At 47.2% G+C, this 14,134-nt stretch overlaps 11 non-coding genes across 11 annotated transcripts; 1 reads left to right on the top strand and 10 right to left on the bottom strand.

The window, feature by feature from the left end:
* Positions 1–2,033: 2,033 nt before the first annotated feature.
* On the bottom strand, positions 2,034–2,225 carry LOC140372193 (U2 spliceosomal RNA). Its single transcript, XR_011928531.1, has one exon. It is a non-coding gene; the product is annotated as a U2 spliceosomal RNA (small nuclear RNA).
* A 165-nt stretch (positions 2,226–2,390) lies between these two features.
* On the bottom strand, positions 2,391–2,556 carry LOC140372325 (U1 spliceosomal RNA). Its single transcript, XR_011928654.1, has one exon. It is a non-coding gene; the product is annotated as a U1 spliceosomal RNA (small nuclear RNA).
* Positions 2,557–2,843: 287 nt separating this feature from the next.
* Positions 2,844–2,957, bottom strand: LOC140372286 (U5 spliceosomal RNA). Its single transcript, XR_011928617.1, has one exon. It is a non-coding gene; the product is annotated as a U5 spliceosomal RNA (small nuclear RNA).
* Positions 2,958–4,009: 1,052 nt separating this feature from the next.
* Positions 4,010–4,201, bottom strand: LOC140372192 (U2 spliceosomal RNA). The gene has a single exon (XR_011928530.1). It is a non-coding gene; the product is annotated as a U2 spliceosomal RNA (small nuclear RNA).
* A 165-nt stretch (positions 4,202–4,366) lies between these two features.
* LOC140372324 (U1 spliceosomal RNA) lies at positions 4,367–4,532 on the bottom strand. The gene has a single exon (XR_011928653.1). It is a non-coding gene; the product is annotated as a U1 spliceosomal RNA (small nuclear RNA).
* A 6,375-nt stretch (positions 4,533–10,907) lies between these two features.
* LOC140372212 (U2 spliceosomal RNA) lies at positions 10,908–11,099 on the bottom strand. The gene has a single exon (XR_011928548.1). It is a non-coding gene; the product is annotated as a U2 spliceosomal RNA (small nuclear RNA).
* A 165-nt stretch (positions 11,100–11,264) lies between these two features.
* LOC140372354 (U1 spliceosomal RNA) lies at positions 11,265–11,430 on the bottom strand. The gene has a single exon (XR_011928680.1). It is a non-coding gene; the product is annotated as a U1 spliceosomal RNA (small nuclear RNA).
* A 287-nt stretch (positions 11,431–11,717) lies between these two features.
* LOC140372285 (U5 spliceosomal RNA) lies at positions 11,718–11,831 on the bottom strand. Its single transcript, XR_011928616.1, has one exon. It is a non-coding gene; the product is annotated as a U5 spliceosomal RNA (small nuclear RNA).
* A 134-nt stretch (positions 11,832–11,965) lies between these two features.
* On the top strand, positions 11,966–12,038 carry trnal-aag (transfer RNA leucine (anticodon AAG)). Its single transcript has one exon. It is a non-coding gene; the product is annotated as a tRNA-Leu (tRNA).
* Positions 12,039–12,885: 847 nt separating this feature from the next.
* On the bottom strand, positions 12,886–13,077 carry LOC140372216 (U2 spliceosomal RNA). The gene has a single exon (XR_011928552.1). It is a non-coding gene; the product is annotated as a U2 spliceosomal RNA (small nuclear RNA).
* A 164-nt stretch (positions 13,078–13,241) lies between these two features.
* LOC140372323 (U1 spliceosomal RNA) lies at positions 13,242–13,407 on the bottom strand. Its single transcript, XR_011928652.1, has one exon. It is a non-coding gene; the product is annotated as a U1 spliceosomal RNA (small nuclear RNA).
* Positions 13,408–14,134: the final 727 nt, after the last annotated feature.

Here is a 14,134-nt window from a genome sequence, read left to right as displayed (position 1 = left end):
AAGTCTCACTGTGGGTGGTTCTTTTGGAGAGTTGTCCGGTCCATCTGCCTTGTCCATTCTGTCTTGTGACACGGGATTCTCATCAAAGAGTTGGGAATAGGGATCCGGGTCATCTTGGCATGATACTGATGTTGTCACTGTATTCCCTTTCACTCTATTAGCATAGGCTTGTGGGCAGTCCTTAAAGAGATGGGTGTCCGCCGAACACAGGTTGCATTTAACTGAAACTGTGCATAGTGATGTGGGATGATCCAGGGATTTGCACTTTCTGCATTGGGCTACATTGCACCCTGCTGCCAGGTGATCAAGGCTGCCGCATCTTCTGCATTTCCGTGGCTGCCCCGGATAAAAGACAGAGCCTCGGAAAGCCCCCAGTTGAATGGAGTTAGGGAGATGTTGAAGTTCCCCGTTAGTTCTTCTTAACTTCACTTCCAGCCGCTTGGTTCCTGTTTTAATGCCATCGATGTCTACAACCTCTGTTGCTTTTAGGACATCGCAGAAGAAAGAGGCCCATGTCTTGACATCATCCAGTCTCACTTTTTCTGAATAGATAACGATATGGACAGTTTTTTTATCCAAATCAGTGAGAGGAGTAACGTTCACCTGCTGGAAGACAGTGGTGGATGTTTTCTTCCTCTCGTACAACTCCAAACATGTCTCCAGATGCTTCGTTGTGGTGAAAACGACTTCAAAAATCTTTTTGCCAGGAAAGGCAAATATAAAGTCCAGTTGATTCGTTGTTACAGCCAGTTCTTTTTGCAAAAGGCGTCTGCTGAAGGTCAATCGATCCATTTCCAGTTCTCCCAGTAGTTCGAAGCGGAGTGCATTCCGCCGGGGGCCGTGCGAAGCTGCTGCCATTTCCTCATCTGCCGATGTTGGATCACGTCGCTTAAAGTGTTGTGCTCCATACACCGCACAGCCCCAACACTTGTGATCTTTTTAGTAAAAGGCGAAAGATTTATACGCTCTGAAGAGAAACAAGAGTGCCACGTTGCAGCGCCACACGGCGTCCAGTACTTGAGGGCACACGGGGCTTCATCACGGGCAGTGTACTTCTGTTCACGCGCTCATTTGCATCGGCGGTCGCGCGGCAAAAGGGACACGACAGGCTCGCACGTCGTTTCTGTAGTGTAGCGGTTATCACGTTCGCCTAACGCGCGAAAGGTCCTCGGCTCGAAACCGGGCAGAAACAAAGCCTCCTTTTATGTTTGCTTCAATCTTTGACACGGTTCATTCCAAACTCGATGGTTTATTCCTAGAAAAGAGGGAGGAGCGGCGGAATTGTCGGCGTAGTCCTTCAAACTTTTCATCACAGAGATCGGGGGAAAAAGACACCGACACACACGCCCAAAAAAAAAAAAAAAAAAAAGGGGCCCCCCTGCAGCCCCATATGTCCTCGTTAGTATAGTGGACAGTATCTCCGCTTGTCACGCGGAAGACCTGGGTTCGATTCCCAGACGGGGAGAGAAAGTGCGTTTTACTCAGCACGAAAGCGTTGCACTGACGCTGAGGACTTGTCCCACCAACGTACCTGCGCTACACTATCGCTTCTGTAGTGTAGCGGTTATCACGTTTACCTCACACGCAAAAGGTCCCCGGCTCGAAACCGGGCAGAAGCACGCCCTCATGCGAAGACTTTACTTGTCGAGGATGGGTTTGAAAGTCGGTGTTGCGTTTGACCCCCCCCCCAAAAAAAAAAAAACAACTAGTCACATGTACTGTACTTCACAAAGGGGCCACTCAAATTCCAAAGGTGGCCTATTTTGCACAAGGGTTTACGTGGAATGGGCTACCTCCCAAGGGGGTTGGGTTTAGGAACAGATACTTCACCTTCCCTCCCCCTCTTCTCCAGTCAGGGCTTTTGGCGGGAGATTTGAAATATCCAGCCCTTCCACTCAAAACGTCTCCGAGAATTTTTGTCCACTTCCGGAGCAGACAAACGGCAAGGAAGCGTTTAACATGAGGGTATGATGGCACATTTGCATGTAACGTGACGGCGAAAACAAACTGAATGACTTTTTTTAACCTGAGAGAGGAGGTGCACCGTTCTCGGAGGTACTGCAATACCGAGCCGATGCGTGGAGTGGACGGAGCAAGCCCCAAATTCCATCTCCCTGGTCCAAAAATCAATTTAATATACGGTCCCCGGGTAGGGGACGTATCAGATATTAAACTGATAAGAACAGATACTACACTTGATCTTAGCCAAAAGGCCGAGAAGCGATGCCCACAATGGGTTCGGGGAGCAGTGAGCTCTCCCCACGCTGACCCTCCCGTCAACGGTCCAAAGCGGCGCCCGCGCAAAGCGCCCGGCGGAGGGGCCGGAGCGCGAGCGGCGTACATGGAAACGACCCTTTGGTTTTTTTTTTTTTTCCTCTGACAAAAAACAAGAGGGGAGAGCGCGAACGCAGTCCCCCACTACCAGAAATTATGCAGTTGAGATTCCCACATTTGGGGAATTCACAGGGGTCAGCACATCCTGTTTGTGCAATGGACGAGCCTCGCCCTGGGTGAACCACCTTCCTGATCATGGTGTCGCCCCTGCCAGGTAAGTATGAGTTGCTCCGCTCCGAGCCAAGGCCCAGGCCCTGGAAGAGGCAATGTGGCAGCATGGTCCTTCCGGCCATTTGCATGGACCAGCTTCCACCCGACGATTGAGCCCCAGGTTAAACGGCAGCGATACACACGCAAGTCTGTGCGTTCTAAGCACTCTTTTTTACTTTTAAAGTTCTTGAACACGGGATGCCAAACGGAGGGTACGCAAGGGCATGTTTAAAGGCCGACAAGACACAACCTTTGCTCTTGGAGGATGACCGCTTGCTTGCTTTAGACATAGGTAGAAAAGCCCCGCATTGAAGCAGGGCATCAAAAAATTGGAAAGATCTCTTGTTGTCCCTCTCCACGGAAATCTTTAGTAAAAGGCGAAAGATTTATACGCTCTGAAGAGAAACAAGAGTGCCACGTTGCAGCGCCACACGGCGTCCAGTACTTGAGGGCACACGGGGCTTCATCACGGCCAGTGTACTTCTGTTCACGCGCTCATTTGCATCGGCGGTCGCGCGGCAAAAGGGACACGACAGGCTCGCACGTCGTTTCTGTAGTGTAGCGGTTATCACGTTCGCCTAACGCGCGAAAGGTCCTCGGCTCGAAACCGGGCAGAAACAAAGCCTCCTTTTATGTTTGCTTCAATCTTTGACACGGTTCATTCCAAACTCGATGGTTTATTCCTAGAAAAGAGGGAGGAGCGGCGGAATTGTCGGCGTAGTCCTTCAAACTTTTCATCACAGAGATCGGGGGAAAAAGACACCGACACACACGCCCAAAAAAAAAAAAAAAAAAAAAAAAGGGGCCCCCCTGCAGCCCCATATGTCCTCGTTAGTATAGTGGACAGTATCTCCGCTTGTCACGCGGAAGACCTGGCTTCAATTCCCAGACGGGGAGAGAAAGTGCGTTTTACCCAGCACGAAAGCGTTGCACTGACGCTGAGGACTTGTCCCACCAACGTACCTGCGCTACACTATCGCTTCTGTAGTGTAGCGGTTATCACGTTTGCCTCACACGCAAAAGGTCCCCGGCTCGAAACCGGGCAGAAGCACGCCCTCATGCGAAGACTTTACTTGTCGAGGATGGGTTTGAAAGTCGGTGTTGCGTTTGACCCCCCCCCAAAAAAAAACAAAACAACTAGTCACATGTACTGTACTTCACAAAGGGGCCACTCAAATTCCAAAGGTGGCCTATTTTGCACAAGGGTTTACGTGGAATGGGCTACCTCCCAAGGGGGTTGGGTTTAGGAACAGATACTTCACCTTCCCTCCCCCTCTTCTCCAGTCAGGGCTTTTGGCGGGAGATTTGAAATATCCAGCCCTTCCACTCAAAACGTCTTCGAGAATTTTTGTCCACTTCCGGAGCAGACAAACGGCAAGGAAGCGTTTAACATGAGGGTATGATGGCACATTTGCATGTAACGTGACGGCGAAAACAAACTGAATGACTTTTTTTAACCTGAGAGAGGAGGTGCACCGTTCTCGGAGGTACTGCAATACCGAGCCGATGCGTGGAGTGGACGGAGCAAGCCCCAAATTCCATCTCCCTGGTCCAAAAATCAATTTAATATACGGTCCCCGGGTAGGGGACGTATCAGATATTAAACTGATAAGAACAGATACTACACTTGATCTTAGCCAAAAGGCCGAGAAGCGATGCCCACAATGGGTTCGGGGAGCAGTGAGCTCTCCCCACGCTGACCCTCCCGTCAACGGTCCAAAGCGGCGACCGCGCAAAGCGCCCGGCGGAGGGGCCGGAGCGCGAGCGGCGTACATGGAAACGACCCTTTGGGTTTGTTTTTTTTTCCTCTGACAAAAAACAAGAGGGGAGAGCGCGAACGCAGTCCCCCACTACCAGAAATTATGCAGTTGAGATTCCCACATTTGGGGAATTCACAGGGGTCAGCACATCCTGTTTGTGCAATGGACGAGCCTCGCCCTGGGTGAACCACCTTCCTGATCATGGTGTCGCCCCTGCCAGGTAAGTATGAGTTGCTCCGCTCCGAGCCAAGGCCCAGGCCCTGGAAGAGGCAATGTGGCAGCATGGTCCTTCCGGCCATTTGCATGGACCAGCTTCCACCCGACGATTGAGCCCCAGGTTAAACGGCAGCGATACACACGCAAGTCTGTGCGTTCTAAGCACTCTTTTTTACTTTTAAAGTTCTTGAACACGGGATGCCAAACGGAGGGTACGCAAGGGCATGTTTAAAGGCCGACAAGACACAACCTTTGCTCTTGGAGGATGACCGCTTGCTTGCTTTAGACATAGGTAGAAAAGCCCCGCATTGAAGCAGGGCATCAAAAAATTGGAAAGATCTCTTGTTGTCCCTCTCCACGGAAATCTTTAGTAAAAGGCACTTTTCACTTTTCAGGCGGTTTTTATTATTTCATAGCAATAAATTTCTTTCAAAATACTTTCCACACTTAAAACACATCTTTTAAACACAGTTTACAAAAGTCAATACAATTACACATTATTTACCAAAACTATGAATACAGCAAGTCTTTAAAAGAGTTTGGAATTTTCCATAAATTGATTATTTCTTCTCTCTTTCCTTCCACTAAATCTCTTAAAACATAATCTTTAAAAATATTCATAACACATTTCATCAACAACATTTCTGACATTTGATAGTTTTTAAAAGTCAATACATTCCTTGATTTCCAGATAGCTTCTTTTATACAATTAACTATAATCCACCACCTCTCCTTATTTTGGAATTTTGCAGTTTCACCATAGGCAATATTGTTATAACTTGATGGAATTTTCCCAACATTTTTCAGCCATGGGGATACTGTTACCCAGGCATTCACAGCAAAAGGGCATGTCCAAAAAACGTGTAAATGAGTTTCCTCACTGCCACAAAAGGGTCTCGGGCATCTTGGGCTTGGTGTAAAGTGTCTTTTAAAAAGGAACTCTCGGGTTGGCAAACATTTATGGCCAATTTGCCAGGCCAAATCTCTGTGTCTGTTCGTAAGTTTTTGAAAATGTATATTTTCCCATGCCCTTTTGCTCTCTTGTGCCGATAAAAGATCTACCGGGGTAAGTTTCTCCAAATCTACGGACAGTTTTTGTTCTATTTTTCTCCTTGTCAGTTCTGTCGATGGTACCTGGCTAAGTCCTTTGGATAAGTTCTCAAGCACATGTTTGTAGACTGATGGGCAAATCTCGGCGTGGGGGACATCCATTGATGGTCTTTTTCCCCATGTGATTAAAACTTTTCTACCCACCCACAATTTTGCAAAATAGTGCCACAAAATTTCCCTTTCTGGTAGAAGGACTGCCTTTAAAATTGGGGCCAAGAACATTGCTTCAAATTTTGCCTCGATTAATGGCACCCCGATACCCCCGCACAGTGGGAGGCGATGCATTATATTTCGTTTGAGTCTCTCTGATTTCCCCCCCCAGATAAACTGGAACAACATCTTCTTCAGAGTCTTAAGTATCCGATAGGGGGCAGGAAACACAGTCGCCAGATTATTCACTGAAGCCAACAGTACCGAGTTCACAATTAAGACTTTCCCAGTAAATGTAAGCTCCCTATCTTGCCATGCTCTTAAATTGGCTGTCAATTTGGGTAGCTTTGACTCCCAGTTTTTTACTTCCATGTCTTTTCCTATCTGAATTCCCAAGACTTTAATTGTGTCTTTATTTTTAATCAGGTCTATATTTTCGTATTTCTCTTTCCAATTCAAATAAAGTATTTTGGTTTTGTTCTTATTAACCCTTGTGCTTGCAGCGAGAGTAAAGTTTTCACAGACCTTTAAGGCTTCTCCTATAGATTTATTGTCTGAAAGTAACAAAGTGATATCATCCATATAAACTGATATTTTTGCCTGTCTATTTTCACTTCCTGGCACAAAAATTCCTTTTATGTCATTGTTCCTTCTAAGGGCACAAACTAGCGGTTCTATTGCTAAAATAAATAATGTGGGTGACAAGGGGCACCCTTGTCTGACCCCAGCCCGGATATCTATAGCATTTGTTTGTTGTCCATTAACTATTACCACACTATGGCAGTCAGTGTACAAGAGGTTAACCCACCGTCTAAAATTTTCTCCAAAACCAAAATGTTTCAACACTGCTTTTATATAATCGTGGCTTATGCTATCAAAAGCTTTTTCGAGGTTCAAACTTAGTATACATAGGGGGCTGTTACGTTCTTTACAGAGGAGATACGTGTCTCTCACCAGGGCTAGGCTATCTGTCATTGTCCGTCCTTGTACTCCACATGTTTGTTCACTCTCCACCAGGTCACCAACGATGGGTTGAGTTCGTAAAAATAAAACCTTGGCCAGTATTTTTACATCGACACCTAGAAGGGTTAGTGGTCTCCAGTTCTGTAGATTCTGTTTTTGTCCTTTTTTGTGAAGGAGGGAGATTGCCCCCCGTCTCAATGATGATGGCAACGCTCCTTTGCCAAGACTTTCGTTGTACATCTCCAAAAGGGGGAGTTTCAGCTGCTCCCAAAAGGTAACGTAAAACTCTTTGGGGAGACCATCCAAGCCTGGAGTTTTATTGTCTTTCATACTTGTAATGGCTTTTGTCAGTTCTGCCAATGTTATATTTTTGTCTAAGGATTCCTTCACTGAAGTACTAAGTTTTCCAGTAGTCTTAGAAAGAAAAGTGTCCATCATTTTGCTAGACACCAGTGTGTCCTGATAGAGATTGGCAAAAAAGGACCTAATAATGTGAATGATTTTTTCCATGTCCTTCTCTTCTTTTCCTTCCTGATCATAGACAGATGTTATATGGTGCTTTGCTTTTGCTATTTTTTGGAAAAAGTACCGGGAACATTTCTCATTTTCCTCTAGATGTTGGATCCTGCTTCTCAGGAGGATACTTTTACTCTTCTCCCTCATTAGTTCACATAGTTTTGCTTTTAGTGTGACAATCTCTTGTTGCATGTCAAAGCCGTTTTGTGCCAGTTTATAGTAGTTTTGAAGTTTTCTTTGAAGTCTAGAATAAAACATTCTCTTTCTAGCGGCCAGTGTTTTACTCTCTGACATGAAGAAGGATTTTGTCCTGGATTTAATATCTTCCCACCAGTCTCCACAGGAGTTATGGAGATCTCGTAGGGTTTTCCATTGTTCAAATTTTCCTTTTAATTTTTCTACTATGTATTTGTTCTGTAATAAAGCAATATTTAATTTCCACGGGCCCGTATGGCGTTTCAACCCTCCTTTAATGTCTATCACGGTGGTTAGCTTAAAGTGATCTGAAAAGACAACTGGTGTTCTCCAACATTTAAGGGGGAGAAGGCCTCGGGACACCAGGGTAAGATCAATACGTGAGAAGGATTTGCCATTAGACCACGTAAAGTCTGGTTTTGACCCTAAACTTTCCGCACAGTCTTTCAAATGACAGTCTCTTATTAAATTCGCCAAAGCGTGTGAGCTGGCATCTAGTTTTGCCGTAGTAGCTCGTTTTGTCAATCTGTCTGTTCTAGTCAAGATGCAGTTAAAGTCACCCCCAATGACAACTTCATATTTGCAAAAAATTAAAGTCTGTAAAAGTTCCAAGGTTTTAAGTCTTCCTTGCACTGTGGGTGGACAATAAACACTGATAACTCTAAGTTGTTTTCCATTTTGATCTAAGTCTACAGAGAGTATTCTTCCATCACTTATTCTCTGGACTCTGTTTATATTAAAATGGTGACCTCGGAGCAAGATGGCTACCCCAGAGTTCTTGTTTTCATTATCTCCAGACCAAAAGGATTGTCCATGAGGCCATCTACTTTCATAATCTCTATAACTATCTTTAAAAGGTATATTACATTCTTGGAGACAGAAAATATCTCCAATTCCATTATGCAGTTCATTGAAAACTGTCTGGCACTTTAACAATTCATTCAAGCCTCTTGTATTAATTGTGACTACTGAGAGAGAGGTCATATTAATAGTTGGAGGAGTTTACCACTAAACCATTTTCTCCTTGTGTTCTGTGACCCTTCCTTTTTTTCTTTTGTGGATTTGGGGGGCCTTCCGCCGATTTTATTTTTGTCACAACTGTAAACGTGTTCACGCTAGTATGGTCAAGGAATTCGGTGGAGGGAGACGAGGCAGGTGGCCATACCTTTTCAGACTGCTCTAGGTGGAAAGATTCCTCACTTGACGTGTTCTGAAGGCGTTTTACCGCCCCCTGCCGTTCCAAAAATTCCACTTGAGTGTCCGGAAGAAAGGTTTCAGCTGTTGCTGCTAAACCATCTTGACTATCCTCTTGCGGTGCAGGTTCCCCCTGTGTGCCCTCCTCCTGGAAGGGGGGGAGGCTGGCCAACAGGGCGTCGAAGACCCCTTCTGCATCCTGTAGAGTTTTGGGGACATCCTGAAGTCTCACTGTGGGTGGTTCTTTTGGAGAGTTGTCCGGTCCATCTGCCTTGTCCATTCTGTCTTGTGACACGGGATTCTCATCAAAGAGTTGGGAATAGGGATCCGGGTCATCTTGGCATGATACTGATGTTGTCACTGTATTCCCTTTCACTCTATTAGCATAGGCTTGTGGGCAGTCCTTAAAGAGATGGGTGTCCGCCGAACACAGGTTGCATTTAACTGAAACTGTGCATAGTGATGTGGGATGATCCAGGGATTTGCACTTTCTGCATTGGGCTACATTGCACCCTGCTGCCAGGTGATCAAGGCTGCCGCATCTTCTGCATTTCCGTGGCTGCCCCGGATAAAAGACAGAGCCTCGGAAAGCCCCCAGTTGAATGGAGTTAGGGAGATGTTGAAGTTCCCCGTTAGTTCTTCTTAACTTCACTTCCAGCCGCTTGGTTCCTGTTTTAATGCCATCGATGTCTACAACCTCTGTTGCTTTTAGGACATCGCAGAAGAAAGAGGCCCATGTCTTGACATCATCCAGTCTCACTTTTTCTGAATAGATAACGATATGGACAGTTTTTTTATCCAAATCAGTGAGAGGAGTAACGTTCACCTGCTGGAAGACAGTGGTGGATGTTTTCTTCCTCTCGTACAACTCCAAACATGTCTCCAGATGCTTCGTTGTGGTGAAAACGACTTCAAAAATCTTTTTGCCAGGAAAGGCAAATATAAAGTCCAGTTGATTCGTTGTTACAGCCAGTTCTTTTTGCAAAAGGCGTCTGCTGAAGGTCAATCGATCCATTTCCAGTTCTCCCAGTAGTTCGAAGCGGAGTGCATTCCGCCGGGGGCCGTGCGAAGCTGCTGCCATTTCCTCATCTGCCGATGTCGGAGCACGTCGCTTAAAGTGTTGTGCTCCATACACCGCACAGCCCCAACACTTGTGATCTTTTTAGTAAAAGGCGAAAGATTTATACGCTCTGAAGAGAAACAAGAGTGCCACGTTGCAGCGCCACACGGCGTCCAGTACTTGAGGGCACACGGGGCTTCATCACGGGCAGTGTACTTCTGTTCACGCGCTCATTTGCATCGGCGGTCGCGCGGCAAAAGGGACACGACAGGCTCGCACGTGGTTTCTGTAGTGTAGCGGTTATCACGTTCGCCTAACGCGCGAAAGGTCCTCGGCTCGAAACCGGGCAGAAACAAAGCCTCCTTTTATGTTTGCTTCAATCTTTGACACGGTTCATTCCAAACTCGATGGTTTATTCCTAGAAAAGAGGGAGGAGCGGCGGAATTGTCGGCGTAGTCCTTCAAACTTTTCATCACAGAGATCGGGGGAAAAAGACACCGACACACACGCCCAAAAAAAAAAAAAAAAAAAAGGGCCCCCCCTGCAGCCCCATATGTCCTCGTTTGTATAGTGGACAGTATCTCCGCTTGTCACGCGGAAGACCTGGGTTCGATTCCCAGACGGGGAGAGAAATTGCGTTTTACCCAGCACGAAAGCGTTGCACTGACGCTGAGGACTTGTCCCACCAACGTACCTGCGCTACACTATCGCTTCTGTAGTGTAGCGGTTATCACGTTTGCCTCACACGCAAAAGGTCCCCGGCTCGAAACCGGGCAGAAGCACGCCCTCATGCGAAGACTTTACTTGTCGAGGATGGGTTTGAAAGTCGGTGTTGCGTTTGACCCCCCCCCCCCCAAAAAAAAACAAAACAACTAGTCACATGTACTGTACTTCACAAAGGGGCCACTCAAATTCCAAAGGTGGCCTATTTTGCACAAGGGTTTACGTGGAATGGGCTACCTCCCAAGGGGGTTGGGTTTAGGAACAGATACTTCACCTTCCCTCCCCCTCTTCTCCAGTCAGGGCTTTTGGCGGGAGATTTGAAATATCCAGCCCTTCCACTCAAACGTCTCCGAGAATTTTTGTCCACTTCCGGAGCAGACAAACGGCAAGGAAGCGTTTAACATGAGGGTATGATGGCACATTTGCATGTAACGTGACGGCGAAAACAAACTGAATGACTTTTTCTAACCTGAGAGAGGAGGTGCACCGTTCTCGGAGGTACGGCAATACCGAGCCGATGCGTGGAGTGGACGGAGCAAGCCCCAAATTCCATCTCCCTGGTCCAAAAATCAATTTAATATACGGTCCCCGGGTAGGGGACGTATCAGATATTAAACTGATAAGAACAGATACTACACTTGATCTTAGCCAAAAGGCCGAGAAGCGATGCCCACAATGGGTTCGGGGAGCAGTGAGCTCTCCCCACGCTGACCCTCCCGTCAACGGTCCAAAGCGGCGCCCGCGCAAAGCGCCCGGCGGAGGGGCCGGAGCGCGAGCGGCGTACATGGAAACGACCCTTTGGGTTTTTTTTTTTTTCCTCTGACAAAAAACAAGAGAGGAGAGCGCGAACACAGTCCCCCACTACCAGAAATTATGCAGTTGAGATTCCCACATTTGGGGAATTCACAGGGGTCAGCACATCCTGTTTGTGCAATGGACGAGCCTCGCCCTGGGTGAACCACCTTCCTGATCATGGTGTCGCCCCTGCCAGGTAAGTATGAGTTGCTCCGCTCCGAGCCAAGGCCCAGGCCCTGGAAGAGGCAATGTGGCAGCATGGTCCTTCCGGCCATTTGCATGGACCAGCTTCCACCCGACGATTGAGCCCCAGGTTAAACGGCAGCGATACACACGCAAGTCTGTGCGTTCTAAGCACTCTTTTTTACTTTTAAAGTTCTTGAACACGGGATTCCAAACGGAGGGTACGCAAGGGCATGTTTACAGGCCGACAAGACACAACCTTTGCTCTTGGAGGATGACCGCTTGCTTGCTTTAGACATAGGTAGAAAAGCCCCGCATTGAAGCAGGGCATCAAAAAATTGGAAAGATCTCTTGTTGTCCCTCTCCACGGAAATCTTTAGTAAAAGGCGAAAGATTTATACGCTCTGAAGAGAAACAAGAGTGCCACGTTGCAGCGCCACACGGCGTCCAGTACTTGAGGGCACACGGGGCTTCATCACGGGCAGTGTACTTCTGTTCACGCGCTCATTTGCATCGGCGGTCGCGCGGCAAAAGGGACACGACAGGCTCGCACGTCGTTTCTGTAGTGTAGCGGTTATCACGTTCGCCTAAGGCGCGAAAGGTCCTCGGCTCGAAACCGGGCAGAAACAAAGCCTCCTTTTATGTTTGCTTCAATCTTTGACACGGTTCATTCCAAACTCGATGGTTTATTCCTAGAAAAGAGGGAGGAGCGGCGGAATTGTCGGCGTAGTCCTTCAAACTTTTCATCACAGAGATGGGGGGAAAAAGACACCGACACACACGCCCAACAAAAAAAAAAAAAAAAAAAAAGGGGCCCCCCTGCAGCCCCATATGTCCTCGTTAGTATAGTGGACAGTATCTCCGCTTGTCACGCGGAAGACCTGGGTTCGATTCCCAGACGGGGAGAGAAAGTGCGTTTTACCCAGCACGAAAGCGTTGCACTGACGCTGAGGACTTGTCCCACCAACGTACCTGCGCTACACTATCGCTTCTGTAGTGTAGCGGTTATCATGTTTGCCTCACACGCAAAAGGTCCCCGGCTCGAAACCGGGCAGAAGCACGCCCTCATGCGAAGACTTTACTTGTCGAGGATGGGTTTCAAAGTCGGTGTTGCGTTTGACCCCCCCCCCCAAAAAAAACCAAAACAACTAGTCACATGTACTGTACTTCACAAAGGGGCCACTCAAATTCCAAAGGTGGCCTATTTTGCACAAGGGTTTACGTGGAATGGGCTACCTCCCAAGGGGGTTGGGTTTAGGAACAGATACTTCACCTTCCCTCCCCCTCTTCTCCAGTCAGGGCTTTTGGCGGGAGATTTGAAATATCCAGCCCTTCCACTCAAAACGTCTCCGAGAATTTTTGTCCACTTCCGGAGCAGACAAACGGCAAGGAAGCGTTTAACATGAGGGTATGATGGCACATTTGCATGTAACGTGACGGCGAAAACAAACTGAATGACTTTTTTTAACCTGAGAGAGGAGGTGCACCGTTCTCGGAGGTACTGCAATAGCGAGCCGATGCGTGGAGTGGACGGAGCAAGCCCCAAATTCCATCTCCCTGGTCCAAAAATCAATTTAATATACGGTCCCCGGGTAGGGGACGTATCAGATATTAAACTGATAAGAACAGATACTACACTTGATCTTAGCCAAAAGGCCGAGAAGCGATGCCCACAATGGGTTCGGGGAGCAGTGAGCTCTCCCCACGCTGACCCTCCCGTCAACGGTCCAAAGCGGCGCCCGCGCAAAGCGCCCGGCGGAGGGGCCGGAGCGCGAGCGGCGTACATGGAAACGACCCTTTGGGTTTTTTTTTTTTCCTCTGACAAAAAACAAGAGGGGAGAGCGCGAACGCAGTCCCCCACTACCAGAAATTATGCAGTTGAGATTCCCACATTTGGGGAATTCACAGGGGTCAGCACATCCTGTTTGTGCAATGGACGAGCCTCGCCCTGGGTGAACCACCTTCCTGATCATGGTGTCGCCCCTGCCAGGTAAGTATGAGTTGCTCCGCTCCGAGCCAAGGCCCAGGCCCTGGAAGAGGCAATGTGGCAGCATGGTCCTTCCGGCCATTTGCATGGACCAGCTTCCACACGACGATTGAGCCCCAGGTTAAACGGCAGCGATACACACGCAAGTCTGTGCGTTCTAAGCACTCTTTTTTACTTTTAAAGTTCTTGAACACGGGATGCCAAACGGAGGGTACGCTAGGGCATGTTTAAAGGCCGACAAGACACAACCTTTGCTCTTGGAGGATGACCGCTTGCTTGCTTTAGACATAGGTAGAAAAGCCCCGCATTGAAGCAGGGCATCAAAAAATTGGAAAGATCTCTTGTTGTCCCTCTCCACGGAAATCTTTAGTAAAAGGCACTTTTCACTTTTCAGGCGGTTTTTATTATTTCATAGCAATAAATTTCTTTCAAAATACTTTCCACACTTAAAACACATCTTTTAAACACAGTTTACAAAAGTCAATACAATTACACATTATTTACCAAAACTATGAATACAGCAAGTCTTTAAAAGAGTTTGGAATTTTCCATAAATTGATTATTTCTTCTCTCTTTCCTTCCACTAAATCTCTTAAAACATAATCTTTAAAAATATTCATAACACATTTCATCAACAACATTTCTGACATTTCATAGTTTTTAAAAGTCAATACATTCCTTGATTTCCAGATAGCTTCTTTTATACAATTAACTATAATCCACCACCTCTCCTTATTT

The sequence above is a fragment of the Eucyclogobius newberryi genome, unplaced genomic scaffold (genome assembly GCF_026437365.1).
Source record: "Eucyclogobius newberryi isolate DKJ021-1_F unplaced genomic scaffold, fEucNew1.0.hap1 SCAF_22, whole genome shotgun sequence".
Classification (NCBI taxonomy): domain Eukaryota; kingdom Metazoa; phylum Chordata; class Actinopteri; order Gobiiformes; family Gobiidae; genus Eucyclogobius; species Eucyclogobius newberryi.
This window is presented reverse-complemented; position numbering and strand designations above follow the sequence as displayed.